Consider the following 13,845-nt stretch of genomic DNA (forward strand, 5'->3'; position numbering starts at 1 on the left):
AGTGTTCCAACCTTCTCAATCAACTAAATTTACAAAACAACTCTAAAATAAATGCATTGATTTGTAAGGATGTGCATGTGTGCAGTGCAAACGTGGTGTTGCTGAGCAATAAAACACCACACAGCCACTCCAGAGTCTGATAAATCACAAAGATGTTCACATTTCCAGACCTCCAGGCTTCAGAAGAACCTCCTCTTTTGAAGTTAACTTAATAAGTCTTCCATCTGTGGAAATACCTAAAAATACTGGCAACCACCTTATGCTCATCCCCTGTTCTGTAGCATCAGTAATTAAATGTTTTCCTACCTTGAAAATTCTGTCTCACTGATATTGTCTTAATGTAAAATAATTCCTCCTCTCAGCAAAGCCAAAGTGTGGAGGATATTTTATCCTGGTTTTAAAACAGAAATGTCTTTATCTGCATGAGCTGCCTGTGCTGGCCAGAAAAATGTATACCATTACTTAACTGTGGTTGAGAGCCGCATAAAGTCAGTCCATTAGGCCCACTGGCCTAATCTTCATCAAGAGACAACATGGAATCAATCAATGGAGCGAGGTATTTTTGAAAGATAAGAGTCTGGAAGAGTGTGCTATTTTAGGAAGGTACTGTATGTTTCTGATGTTTATTATTATTTGCAAATACTAGCCAAAGCACCCAAAAGTGAATATTTTAAAGTGAAGGGACTGTCTATCCATGTTCTACTCCTTATCAGGGACCATTTTGCAGAGCAACACCTTCTCAGAAGAAACTCTGGACTTTGTGCTCACATAAGTTCTGGAGGTCTTTCAGGGAGAGCCCAAGGCATTCTCAAACCACCTCCAAGATCTTACTGTAAACCCTGCAAAATCTTAATGTCTTCAGTAAGTCCTAAGTTGGCCCTGTTGTCTTCTCTTGGTAGAATATGTCAGAGAAGCCTCAATAAGAAGGCGTCCATAAGGATTCCTGAGTAGTTTCCCAAAGGTTGGAGCTGCTTGGTAAGGTGGTTGGCATTAACTCATTCCCAACCACATTGTGTTCCAAAAGGTTCTGGTGTCTGCTAGAGGTCCCTGCTAAACAAGGCTGATAAGGACTATATCATCTGCAAAAAAGCAAGGTAATCCAAAGCCTCCCAAATTGGAGATCTTCCACACCTTGGCTGTACCCAGGAATTCTGACATAATTTTCATATGTGACACAGTGCATCCATGGAACAGTCCAACACTTACTGGGAACGAGTCTGACTTACCAGTGATGCAAGCCAGGCCCTTGGGGGTGGGCTGAAGTGGTTACACTGTCACTACTGCTACCGCAATCCTCCATGACTTATCATGGACCCTGATCACCTGGACTATCCACTCTCTTAACAACTTCCACAGGAGGAAGAGATGAGAGACACGGTTTTGGGCATTTTCAGATCAAAAAAACACATGAAGACTGAATGGACAAACGCTGACACATCTTCAGATAACTTTGCAAGGGTAAAAAACTGGCCCAGAGTTCTTTAACCAGGATGAAAACCACAGTGCTCCTACTGTATCCTGTTTTTACTATTACTGGGACTGCCCTCTCAGCACTGCTATATAGGAAGGCTAAGAATGGTGATCATTTTTGAGCTTAAACTGACTCTGACCTCCATGAGTGCTCCACAGGCATATTGACCAAGTGGCAGCACAGCCTCCAGGACCTTTGGAGACAGGCTGATGCAGGTGAATTCATCCTCAAACCTGAAATGTTGGTGTGGTGTGGAAAGGTAATTCAGATCATTCAAAAGCTTCAAATAATGGTGCAATAATAAAAAGAAAACATATATGATAAAAATTAGAACATATTGTCTATTAGCTTTCATTCCCACAACCTACAATTCAAAGTAATTTTTTACATCTTCCTCATAGTCTACTGTAAAGAAATTTAATTATGTGTCTACAATAAATACCATCCACCACTTAGTGTTTTTTGGGCAAAGGTGGGGGCGAATTGGGGTCGTTTTCTTGATAATTCGTGCATATGCAACAAAATAACTGATACTCCTTAATTTTAAGTACATTAGGTAGATAATGGTTTGTTTATGGGTACAAAAGGGAAATGGGAAGAAGTAAAATGGCAAGGCATAGGTGTGAAATGGGTGTTCAAATTTATCTAGCCACTACAGTGTTTTAGAGTCTGTCTCATTTACTTATAAGAACTTCCTATTCAAGCACTCTTGGCTTTGTCTTCAGAAGAAACTGTAGCGAAGAACATTTTACTTGTCTCAGAAGCTAAAAAGGACGGCCCTCCCACAGTGCGTCTCACTTGGATACCTTCAGCCCACTGCTTGATTTTGAATGAGTTAATTCTGAGGAGGGGAGAGGAAGGCATGGATGAACCTCTTTTGTGGCTGATGACAAGCATACATCAAACAAGCACCTACTGATGCTAAGACAGTGCTACTTCTTTTTTTTCCTCAGGATGAATTAGACCATTTCCATCATTTCTTGCAGAAACCCCATTAAAGATAATCATATATGTCGCATGCAGACCACAGAAGATGGAGCAATTTTCAGAAGGACAATCACAAAGCCCAGAAAATGAGCCTGCTGAGACACTGGGAGAACACGTAGAGCATGCTTCATCAAATATAAATGCTTTACAGTGAGGAGATGTATGACAGGGAAATTAATTACAAGTAATTATTTGTTCATTCAGAGGCCCTGTAATTTGTTCCCTGCAAGCATCAAAAATAAAGCTAGGGGTGCAGCATCTGACCCGCGTATATCAGCCTCTTGTTGAAACCACCCGAGTACTTGGACTCAGTCCAGGTATCTTGAAAGGAAACAGGGAATCAACCCACTCCTCCTTACAACCAAAAAAACATGGGATTCCAGCTCCGGATTCCTCCTCAATCTGAAAACAACCTAATGCAGATTCCTCAAATTCTCTTTCAGCTTGCAGCTCCGACATAAAAGCAAGCAATCCCTCAGCCGTAACCAGCAGTAATATTGATCACCAGTGAAGTCATTCTGTGGAGATTTTCTACTAAGAGCAAATGGATATTGAGAGGGCACCCAAATCCTCTCCATCAAAATATTCAGAGAGGACCATTTCCGAGGCAGTGTTCTTAGCTCCTTCCTAGCGGGGTGAATGGCCTCTCTGTGTAACCTGCCAACTTTCTGCCAATGGCTGCTCTCTTTTACAAGTGAATAGACTGAGTTTAGCCACAGTTAAAAAGACACACTAACGTGCCATGGCTGTCCCAACAATGGATGCTCGGGTGATGTGCCAAACCTAATGATGGCGGTTTGGCCCAGGCGAGAGGAGGTGGAGAGGAGGAATCCTAAAGAGGCGCACAGCTGCACAGATCATCCCATCTCTCCTCCTACTCTCCTCTTATCAGTAAACTCAACTTCTTTCTGGAATAAACAATCCAGCTAGGATGGTTAAAGAAGTCTTTCAAATCTTTGTGGGAATATGTCCTGGAGATTTTTTTTAAGTTCCAATAATAAGAAAATTTGCACCTGTATTTTTATGATGACAACATCAGAGATATAGATTAGATCAAATTATCCCCTTTTAATTTGTGTTTTTCAACAAGACTTGCATTTAAAGCTGTTATAACTATCTCTGATTAAAAAAAAACACATCAGCAGATAGTTTTGCTGAAACTTTGTGCAGCAGCAGATTTCACATTACATTTTCATTTAAATATTTCCACTCTTCAGAAAGTACTCCTGGCCCAGTTATGTTTACCTGTGTCTCCTAGACAAAGTTACTGACAGCTACATCTGCCAATATCTCTGTGTTCATTTTGTTTTTTTCTTTCCCAGAAAGTGCACCTGATCCTGTGTTTTGGTATTCCTTTCTTCTTTTTGGTTTCTTCTTGTTAAAAGAGAGTGTTTCCTCTCCACCGTTGCCACATGCTTGCTCAGGATAAGGGATTGCTCCGAAGTCAATGATTCAAAGCAATCAGCCTGATGTTCGTAGATACTTTTTACCAGTTGGCATTTAAATGATCAACTGAATTGGACTGTGCTGCTTAATAATTTGGATCGAATTGGACTTCATGTAATCAGATATGACTTTTTATTATGATTGGATTACATTGGAGCGAATTAGACTGATCTGAAATTAAATTTAAACTGTATGCATTGGACCTGTTTGTCTTGTATATTGTTTAGAACCCTGAGATCACTTGTTTTAAATTGGGAAATTATGAATTAACGAAGCTAAATTACTGATGACACAAAGGGATAATCTTAACATAAATTATGAATGGAACCACATTTCCGGTAGTCTTTAGTAAAAAGGGAACCCTTTTTTTAAGCAGGATGAGTATATGCAACAGTATCACCAAGTGGAGTTGCACAAATGTATCCCGACCCGGACCTCTCTAATTAGTAATAACTGCTACTTCACATACCCAACTGTCGTCACCAGACAAAGAGCGGGCACTGAAAACATTCAGAAGCACCACAAAAAAAAGACGGAATAATCCATTCGAAGCAACCTCACATGACCATCCATTCAGGACGACCACGTGAAAGCAAACAGGTGCGGGGCTGCTTCCCAATCCAAGAATGAAGAGTCACGTTTTGTCCACACTGTCATCAGTTTTTTAAACATAAAAGTCACCCAAATACTGAGAGTAAATAAGTACTGAAGATGTCAGTGTTGTTTTCAGTAAATCTATTTCTATTGACAAGAAATTCACACCAGATGTTGATAACTACCCAGGTATTCCCCGTGCTTAAAGAAATCAGTTATGTGTAATGACAGGGTATACGTATTTAACACTCTTACTGAAATGTAATAAATTCTTCTGTTGGTATTACGAGATATTTGCAAGGAGAAACAGGAGGTATCCCCTGTGCGAAGGTCCTCTCTTCTGATTCTTGTTTTAATCCTGTCAGAAATCTTGCAAGGCTACCCTGCTCTTGGTCGTTTCACGGTACTGTTAGAACATTCAGAGGTCTAGAAACATGTTTGCAACCAATTCCATCAGTATGCTTTGGAACAAGGTGGTAAAGGCCTTTGAGGGAGGTCTTTGCATTTATCCATCAGGACATGCTTCTTGTATGATACCTTGGTATTGAGAAACCTTTTTATAGACCATAAGTTAAAAATAGACCTGCAGCTAATAAATGATACTGTTGGGGACAGGATTGCTTTTTAATACTGACAGATTTCAGCTGGTTTTATGGGTTTCTGTGTGTTTTTGCAGCTTTTTTTTAATGTTCAATACATATTCATTGTGTCATTCCACTGTACTTCATAGATTCATTTGTTCTGATCTCTTTGTATGTTCGTACAACGTAGCTTGATACCGATATGTGCTTTGAATTTCATGTCACTATCCTAGTTCTTCACCTATTTATTGCCTATTTTACCTACTATACAGGTCCTTCTCAAAATATTAGCATATTGTGATAAAGTTCATTACTTTCCATAATGTCATGATGAAAATTTAACATTCATATATTTTATATTCATTGCACACTAACTGAAATATTTCAGGTCTTTTATTGTCTTAATACGGATGATTTTGGCATACAGCTCATGAAAACCCAAAATTCCTATCTCACAAAATTAGCATATCATTAAAAGGGTCTCTAAACGAGCTATGAACCTAATCATCTGAATCAACGAGTTAACTCTAAACACCTGCAAAAGATTCCTGAGGCCTTTAAAACTCCCAGCCTGGTTCATCACTCAAAACCCCAATCATGGGTAAGACTGCCGACCTGACTGCTGTCCAGAAGGCCACTATTGACACCCTCAAGCAAGAGGGTAAGACACAGAAAGAACGAATAGGCTGTTCCCAGAGTGCTGTATCAAGGCACCTCAGTGGGAAGTCTGTGGGAAGGAAAAAGTGTGGCAGAAAACGCTGCACAACGAGAAGAGGTGACCGGACCCTGAGGAAGATTGTGGAGAAGCGCCGATTCCAGACCTTGGGGGACCTGCGGAAGCAGTGGACTGAGTCTGGAGTAGAAACATCCAGAGCCACCGTGCACAGGCGTGTGCAGGAAATGGGCTACAGGTGCCGCATTCCCCAGGTCAAGCCACTTTTGAACCAGAAACAGCGGCAGAAGCGCCTGACCTGGGCTACAGAGAAGCAGCACTGGACTGTTGCTCAGTGGTCCAAAGTACTTTTTTTGGATGAAAGCAAATTCTGCATGTCATTCGGAAATCAAGGTGCCAGAGTCTGGAGGAAGACTGGGGAGAAGGAAATGCCAAAATGCCAGAAGTCCAGTGTCAAGTACCCACAGTCAGTGATGGTCTGGGGTGCCGTGTCAGCTGCTGGTGTTGGTCCACTGTGTTTTATCAAGGGCAGGGTCAATGCAGCTAGCTATCAGGAGATTTTGGAGCACTTCATGCTTCCATCTGCTGAAAAGCTTTATGGAGATGAAGATTTCATTTTTCAGCACGACCTGGCAACTGCTCACAGTGCCAAAACCACTGGTAAATGGTTTACTGACCATGGTATCACTATGCTCAATTGGCCTGCCAACTCTCCTGACCTGAACCCCATAGAGAATCTGTGGGATATTGTGAAGAGAACGTTGAGAGACTCAAGACCCAACACTCTGGATGAGCTAAAGGCCGCTATCGTAGCATCCTGGGCCTCCATAAGACCTCTGCAGTGCCACAGGCTGATTGCCTCCACGCCACGCCGCATTGAAGCAGTCATTTCTGCAAAAGGATTCCCGACCAAGTATTGAGTGCATAACTGTACATGATTATTTGAAGGTTGACGTTTTTTGTATTAAAAACACTTTTCTTTTATTGGTCGGATGAAATATGCTAATTTTGTGAGATAGGAATTTTGGGTTTTCATGAGCTGTATGCCACAATCATCTGTATTAAGACAATGAAAGACCTGAAATATTTCAGTTAGTGTGCAATGAATCTAAAATATATGAATGTTAAATTTTCATCATGACATTATGGAAAATAATGAACTTTATCACAATATGCTAATATTTTGAGAAGGACCTGTATGTGTTATTTTTAGCATGTTTGTCCTGGCCAGTGAAAATATATTCAGATAAATGTGGTTCTACAGTTCCAAAGATTCTGTTTGGTTACATTTTTTTGCATCTTAAACAGCAGAGACCACAGAAACCCACTGAAGTAATGCTAAATTAAGCCAATTTGTGCCTCCCAATCTCTACTTAGAATAACTGTTTTATTTCAACTCCTGATGTGTGGAGAAGTAATTATCTGCTTTTTATCCCCAATCAAAGTACATGTTTGAGAACAATTTAAATTTGCAATGGCAGCTTTATTTCCGGAATTGGTATTAGATTCATGAAAACAAATGTGTGCTTTAAAAAGTATTTCCTCCCTTACAGATTTCTTCTTTTTTGGCAAATAAAGCGTTTATGATAACTGGCAATCAGTCTTTTAGATCACTGTGTAAAAATTTTGGCCCACTCTTCCTCGCAGAATGTTTTTAATTCAGCCACTTTTGAGGGCTTTCAAGGGTGAACAGCCTGTTCAAAGTCACTCCACAGCATCTCAGATAGTTTGAAGTTTGTACTTTGACTTCAAACCCTTTATTTCATTGCCTTTTTTTTTTTGCCAGTCAGAGGTTGACTTGTCGGTGTGCGTGGATCATTGTCTGGCTACATAACCCAAGTGCGATTTAGCTGAAAACAAAATGATAGCTGAACATTGTGGTCAGCAATTCATCCAGACTGTTATATGCCAGGGACTTTGTTTCTTATTTGTTATTTGTTTAGATTGTAGTATGATTTGTAGCTTTTGGAGATATGTTTACCTACTTCATGTTGTCAGACAGGTTCTAAGTGACCTACGTCTTTGGTCTGGCGGTTATCAGGTCCGAGTGTGGCTAGTGAAATTAATTAATCATTATTAATTCATGTTGAGGCCAAAAAAATACCTTTTTTCCCTTATCAAATTAAGTCATCATTTGAAAACTGCTCCTGCATGTCCTTGGTTAAATTCTGTTCTATATTAAAATTAGTTTGACAATGTGAAACATTTTATTGTTTCAAATCTGTAAAGGGAGCATTTACTTTTAAAACTCGGACATCATTTCATTAACCGGATGGACGCTGCTGACCTGAGATTAAGATCCCTCCTACCTCACCTCTCTCATTCAACTTTGGCTCAAATGGAGCAACAGAAACATCAACCGCATATCACCTGACATCTTAACAAATGGGCATCCATGCTAAGCTTCATGCTTGGAGAAGCTGAGAGAGACGTTGAAGGCATTAAGCTTGCAGAAAAGGCAAAGCAGTTGGGCACAAAAAGTAGAATTGCTCACAAAGACAGAAAACACAGCACAAAAGAAAAGCCAACTGGACCAACACAGCCAGCTTCTCGCAGACCACGTGCACGCTCACACACCGCGTATTTATAATGAAAAAGAAATTCACTTACTTGCTCATCATCACCTCCAGAGTCTGAAGAGAAAACGAGTGATGCAGATCCTAGTGCCTCACATGGCAGGGAGAGAAAGAGAGAGGGATGAAAACCACGAGGGGAAACTTGGTACACATCGACACACAGCCACGCGATGACCGGAGAGGGAGCAAGGAGGCGGAGGGAGGTAGCAGGGTGTGTGTGTGTGTGTGTGTGATGAGTGGGCAATTGGAGAAGGAGGGTTGGGCATTTTTGTTTGTGCTTAGCAAACTGTAAAATCCCTCAAAAAACTGACCAACCAGGTTTAGGCTTAGTTGAAGATCCAGTGTTGAGATGCAACCAAATTTAGGTTGACATTTGCAGGAAACAGATTCTCATGTAAATCCATACTTTGACTTACAGATCTTGTTGTCTAATTTTCTCTAAATGTCATAGTTTACAGAAAGGGTGAAGAAGAATGATTGTGTCTGACTCCATAAACACATCGGGAGAAGATTTTCTATGATAATGAATCTACAGAGGTACAGTCACCGCAGCCTCCTGCCGATGTTTTGGTGTTTATTTTTGTTCTAAATGCCACATTTTTTAATTGTAGATGCTGTATTCCTATTTTAATTTCTGACTTGTTTTACTTTTGTAGAGCACACAGATACCTTAGATTTGCCCTTTCACCTGTGACACCTCTGCTTTTCACCCTGTCACTTCAGAATGTCCTGGTCGGTCTTTAGTTGTTAAAACAAACTTCTCTCCCGCACAGATTGTGTCCCAAGGATATGTCTTCATAGGTTATTATGTACGCTTATATTCAGAGATAGGTGTTATTCTTTCGTTTCTGTAACTTAGAGTGGTTGGTACCACGTGACAAAAATATCTGTGCTGATATAATCTCGATCAATCACAGAAATATTCATTAACATGCACTTGTAATGCCAAATTATGAGAGATCTGTCTACTTTTAACTTCATTTGGACAACTGAATGGGTCCTGCTCATCAGCGCAGCACTAATTCTGCTCTCTATCAGAAAGTCTTTCGGGAGACTATCTGGCCATCAGTTCATGACCTTAAGCTGAAGCACACTTGTTTTATACAGCTGGAAAAGGATCCAAACCACAGCACCAAGTTCACCTCTGAAACCCCTTCAATGTGGCAGAGTTTAAACAATTCTGCAAAGAAGAGTAGGGCCAAAATGCATCTGCAGTGATGGAAAAGACTCACTGCTAGTTATCGTAAATGTTTAATGGCAGTTGCTACTGGCAGGGTTGGCACAACCGGTTATTAGATGCAAATTTTGTTTTGTAATGATTGGTTAGCTTTAAAAAGCTACCATCGTTAACTGCTGGTACACCACAAAGACACTCTCCGTACCCACTATATTTTTTTGTTGTTGCGACAATCAGAACCCAGCTTTAGGTACCCTGACAATAAATTATATGTATTATGGCACAATTTAAAATAGTTCAAGGGATGGGAACATTTTTGCAAGGCACTGCATATGAGATTTGCACTGTTGCATCTTTTTGTTGACATATTTATCAGGCTTTCTGTCAACAAGCAGAAAATATGACACTTTGTCTGAGACACCAGTCAGGTCTGGCTGCAGAATTGGCTGTCAATCTGATAGGGGGCAGCGGTGACCTACCATTCAGAAATTAATGACAGTAATAAATCATGTGGCAGGCTCATTTGGCTCGCCATGTGCCCAGCAGAGCATGAGAGACAAATAACATTTCCTGGCCTCATCCTCTGCTTTCGCATGATGGGACATCCATCTCTCCCAGCTTCAGTCTCACCGCAGCAGAGACACCTATTGCCCCCCCACCACCCCTGAGGAGGAATGGCTTGTTCCTCCGCAAACTTCAGGATGACATCCTCAGGCTGTGTTTTTATAGCGTGCCTGTCACCACAGTGGCTGAAAGATTACAAGCACGGTGAGAGCTGAGCTAAAGTCATACATAGACCAAAGCTTCACAGCCGACGATGGACTTAAACAAAACTGACGATCTCTTACTCACCCAGTGAATGTAACAGGTCCACACATGTATATTGGAACATATATGAACATAAATATGTATTAGAAAAAAAAACATGCACGCAAGAGAACATGCAAACTCCGTGCAGAAAGAACCCAGGGCGATATTCAAACCCAGGGCCTGCAAGGCAACAGTGCTAACAACAATGCCAGGATGCTGCCCCAAAACCGTAATCCATTATTTTCTAATTGAAGGTCTGTGGACCCATTGCACTTAAAAATGTAAAGTACAAATCCTCTTGTAAGTACAAATTAAAGGCTGCTTTTTGAGATTATGCAATAAAATTATTTCTTATAATATTATATATACAGATTATATTTCACACATCTTTACCCTAGGTGCCACTAAGTATGGAAGACCATTCCAGTGGACTTCAACAACAAATTATTTTTCAGTACTTAAAGAAAATGTTTCTTTAACACAACAAAAGTGCAAATTAGCCTCTTTATTAAATGGAAAAGCCCATCAATCTAAAACAGTCTTCATTAATTTATGATCGGCTGTGCTGGAGGCATGAAGTGGTTACCCAACAACTCTTAACCCCCCAAACCACCCCCCTCACCTCACATCTTTCAATGGACGCCTTGTGCTGCTCATAGAAGCCCACTGTGAAGCAGGTCTGTGTGTCACAGAGAAATATTGACTTTTAATACTTCAAACATGCAGCTCGTTTCGTGTTGAAGACTGGCCGTGTTGATTTTTGAAAACCCGACGGTCACTGAGGTCCACCTTTCCACAGGAGCTGTAAAAACCAGCCCCACAATCATTAATACATTCAGGTGGTTTCTAGCAGCACAAAAACAAGCACATTGAATCATAAACTAAACTAAGTAAAATTCTGGAGAATGGGCCAATGTTACGTGAAGTAAGCGTGCCAAAACTGTTGAATTTGCTTTACACTAAACAAAAAGTATGTTCTGCATCAGCCAGTATGTCCTGTTTATGTTTTATATTTTGATCTTTCCCTGGTTTAGAAATAGAAATGACTTATCAGTTGCTGTTTCCGAGAACAGATAGTTTGAGCTATTTTTTGACTTTGGTTAAAATCTCATGTTGTTCCACTCACTGCCCATTAACTCTTAAACGCTTTCTGCATCCAGAGCCCTGCGGATCTTTCCGAGGCTATAGAGAAGGCCATCAAACATCTGTACTCCACATCATTGGACTCATTGAAGGAGGATGTGGGTAAACTACTGAGGTCCCGTGACCTCGTGTCAGCAATTAGGAATAAACTGGTAGATTCACGTCAACTTGAAAATGGCAGACGTCATTGACGACGACACATTGAGACTTGCCACACTTGCATGTTTTAGATGATTTAACAAACTTTCAGACAAAGATGAATCTAATAACTGGTTCTGAAACCCTTGGTGGCAACATCTGCCTAACAACATCTGCCGCCTAGCATTTGTGTTAACTGGCAATGAGTCTTTTACATTACTGTGGAGGAACTTAGGACCACTCTGATTGGCAGAATAGTTTTAATTCAGCCATATTGAATGGGTTTCGAGTTTGAATGGCCTCCTTATCGTCATACCAAGCATCTCAGCTACGACTTTTACTAGGCCACTCCAAAATCTCCATTCTAGTAATTTTAAGCCAATCAGAGGTGGACTTGATGGTGTGCTTTAGATCACTGTCCTGCTAAAATTAAATGTGCTTCAGTGTAACATCACACACTAATGGCCTGACATTCTCCTTCATGATTATTTTATCCGACAAAGAGCAGATTTCATGGTTCAGCCCCAGACCATCACACTACCACCACCATGTTTGACTTTGTAATATGAGATAGCATCAGATAGATTCTATGTAAATTATTTCCTGATTCTATACTTCAGGCAGTGATCTGACGTGTAAATATGATACAAAAATGTGTGTAATCACAGCTAATTTAAGATTTAATGAGAGCAATTATATTTCCACATAGAGCCTGGTTGCTTTGGGCAGCTTTTTGTGTTTGCAAAGGTTATCTTAGTCTGATATTGTAAAGAAATCTTTTGTTTTTTTTTGTTATTCAGAAACATTTAATGATGACAACAAACAAAAACAGAAGAAATCGGTTAGAGGACAAATATGTCTTCACAGCACTGTAAAACATTGAGTTACTCTCTGATTGAATTTATTATATTGGTCCTCTATAATGAAAAATAATTAAGCTAAATTTTGCTTTATTTAAAAAATGCATAAAGTCCTGTAATGTGAAATCTACCCTGGGGAATACAGGAAGATAAATGTCATATTAAAAATGAAAGTGCACTTTTAGCTTGGATACCTCAGAAAGGGGTTATGAAGTTCATTTTCTAAAATATGTATATTGCTCACTGTCCACTTAAAGGAGGGCTGGAGATTATAGTCTATAAAAATGCTGAGAAACAGTTTGTTATTCATGGCTGTTTCACTTTCTGCTGCTTCTTAGAGCCACATTTCTATTTCCTATGTGTAAAAAACCCCAAATGCTTACATGTTGGCATTGAAACACCGCCTCCTACAGGTTTTACAAGAAGAAAAGTCTCTTGATGATTACTTATACAAATAAAGGTCAAGCAATAGAGCCTCCTACATGTTTTGACCTGAGTGAGGTGGAAAACCCAAACACCCAGCTTCCTGTGCATTACAAAAAACAACTTTAAACTTCCCAGTGTCCAGCTGAAAGAGGTAATACCACTTTATTTTCAGGGAAATGCAGCTGCAGTGGTGTTGGCTCTTAGCGGCTGTATTTCTGTAAACACTGAAACAGGACTTAACAGGAGGTTTAACAAAACCTCAGCCAAATACACCTCAAAATATCAACTCTAGTTCAGTTCATAGGCTTATATCATCACATAAATGGATTAATCTCAGCTTTTATGGATTTAGTTGAACCCCTTCTCCAAACATCGTCACTTTCAAGGCAGATGGAAATTTGCAGCTGCCCACATGGAGAAGCCAGATGTCTTTTAGTTAAAACATTTTTATGAAAGGACAATTATTGAGTTCCCAGACCACAATGAGAATAAGTATGTATGGAGAAGTTAAAGTTAGGCATTCAAACCTAAAAACATCATATAAACTGTCAAGCATGGTGGTGGCAGCATCATGCTAAGAGGTTATTTTGTTGCCAGTATTACTGGTGCATTGCAGAGTAGATGGAATAATGCAAAAGCTTGCATGTTTGGAACTTAGACTAGGTTGGGTGTTTTAAAAGGACAATGATTCCAAACATGCTTCAAAGGTGGTTTGGGAATTGATGAAGCTTGCTGGTGGCTTTTAAAAGGGTGTAGTCAAGGTGAAACTCATTAAGGGACATGAAGCCAAATGTTGTGATTCAGTATTTATTCTTGTAGCCCTCTTAGGTTCAGAGAAAAAACATCATAAATTCAAACCTGTGCACCCAATTGTTGTTTTTAAAATCTTTAAATTGTATGTGACATAATTACACTCCATCTCTATGGTGAACCACGGCGGTTGTAGCATCATGCTGTGGTGAA

The 13,845-nt window shown here is 40.0% G+C and overlaps 1 protein-coding gene and 1 long non-coding RNA gene across 2 annotated transcripts in view; one reads left to right on the forward strand and one right to left on the reverse strand.

The window, feature by feature from the left end:
- LOC124861209 (semaphorin-5B-like) overlaps positions 1-8,519 on the reverse strand; it is a 45,171-nt gene extending 36,652 nt beyond the window's left edge. The window contains exon 1 of the mRNA XM_047354739.1: positions 8,363-8,519. The gene's annotated coding sequence lies outside the window, so the exon portion shown is untranslated. The remainder of the gene's footprint in view (positions 1-8,362) is intronic.
- LOC124861212 overlaps positions 1-8,858 on the forward strand; it is an 86,776-nt gene extending 77,918 nt beyond the window's left edge. Inside the window, exon 4 of the long non-coding RNA XR_007036561.1 lies at positions 8,780-8,858. This is a non-coding gene — a long non-coding RNA (uncharacterized LOC124861212). The remainder of the gene's footprint in view (positions 1-8,779) is intronic.
- The last annotated feature ends 4,987 nt before the right edge of the window (positions 8,859-13,845 follow it).

The sequence above is a fragment of the Girardinichthys multiradiatus genome, chromosome 24 (assembly GCF_021462225.1).
Source record: "Girardinichthys multiradiatus isolate DD_20200921_A chromosome 24, DD_fGirMul_XY1, whole genome shotgun sequence".
Classification (NCBI taxonomy): Eukaryota; Metazoa; Chordata; class Actinopteri; order Cyprinodontiformes; family Goodeidae; genus Girardinichthys; species Girardinichthys multiradiatus.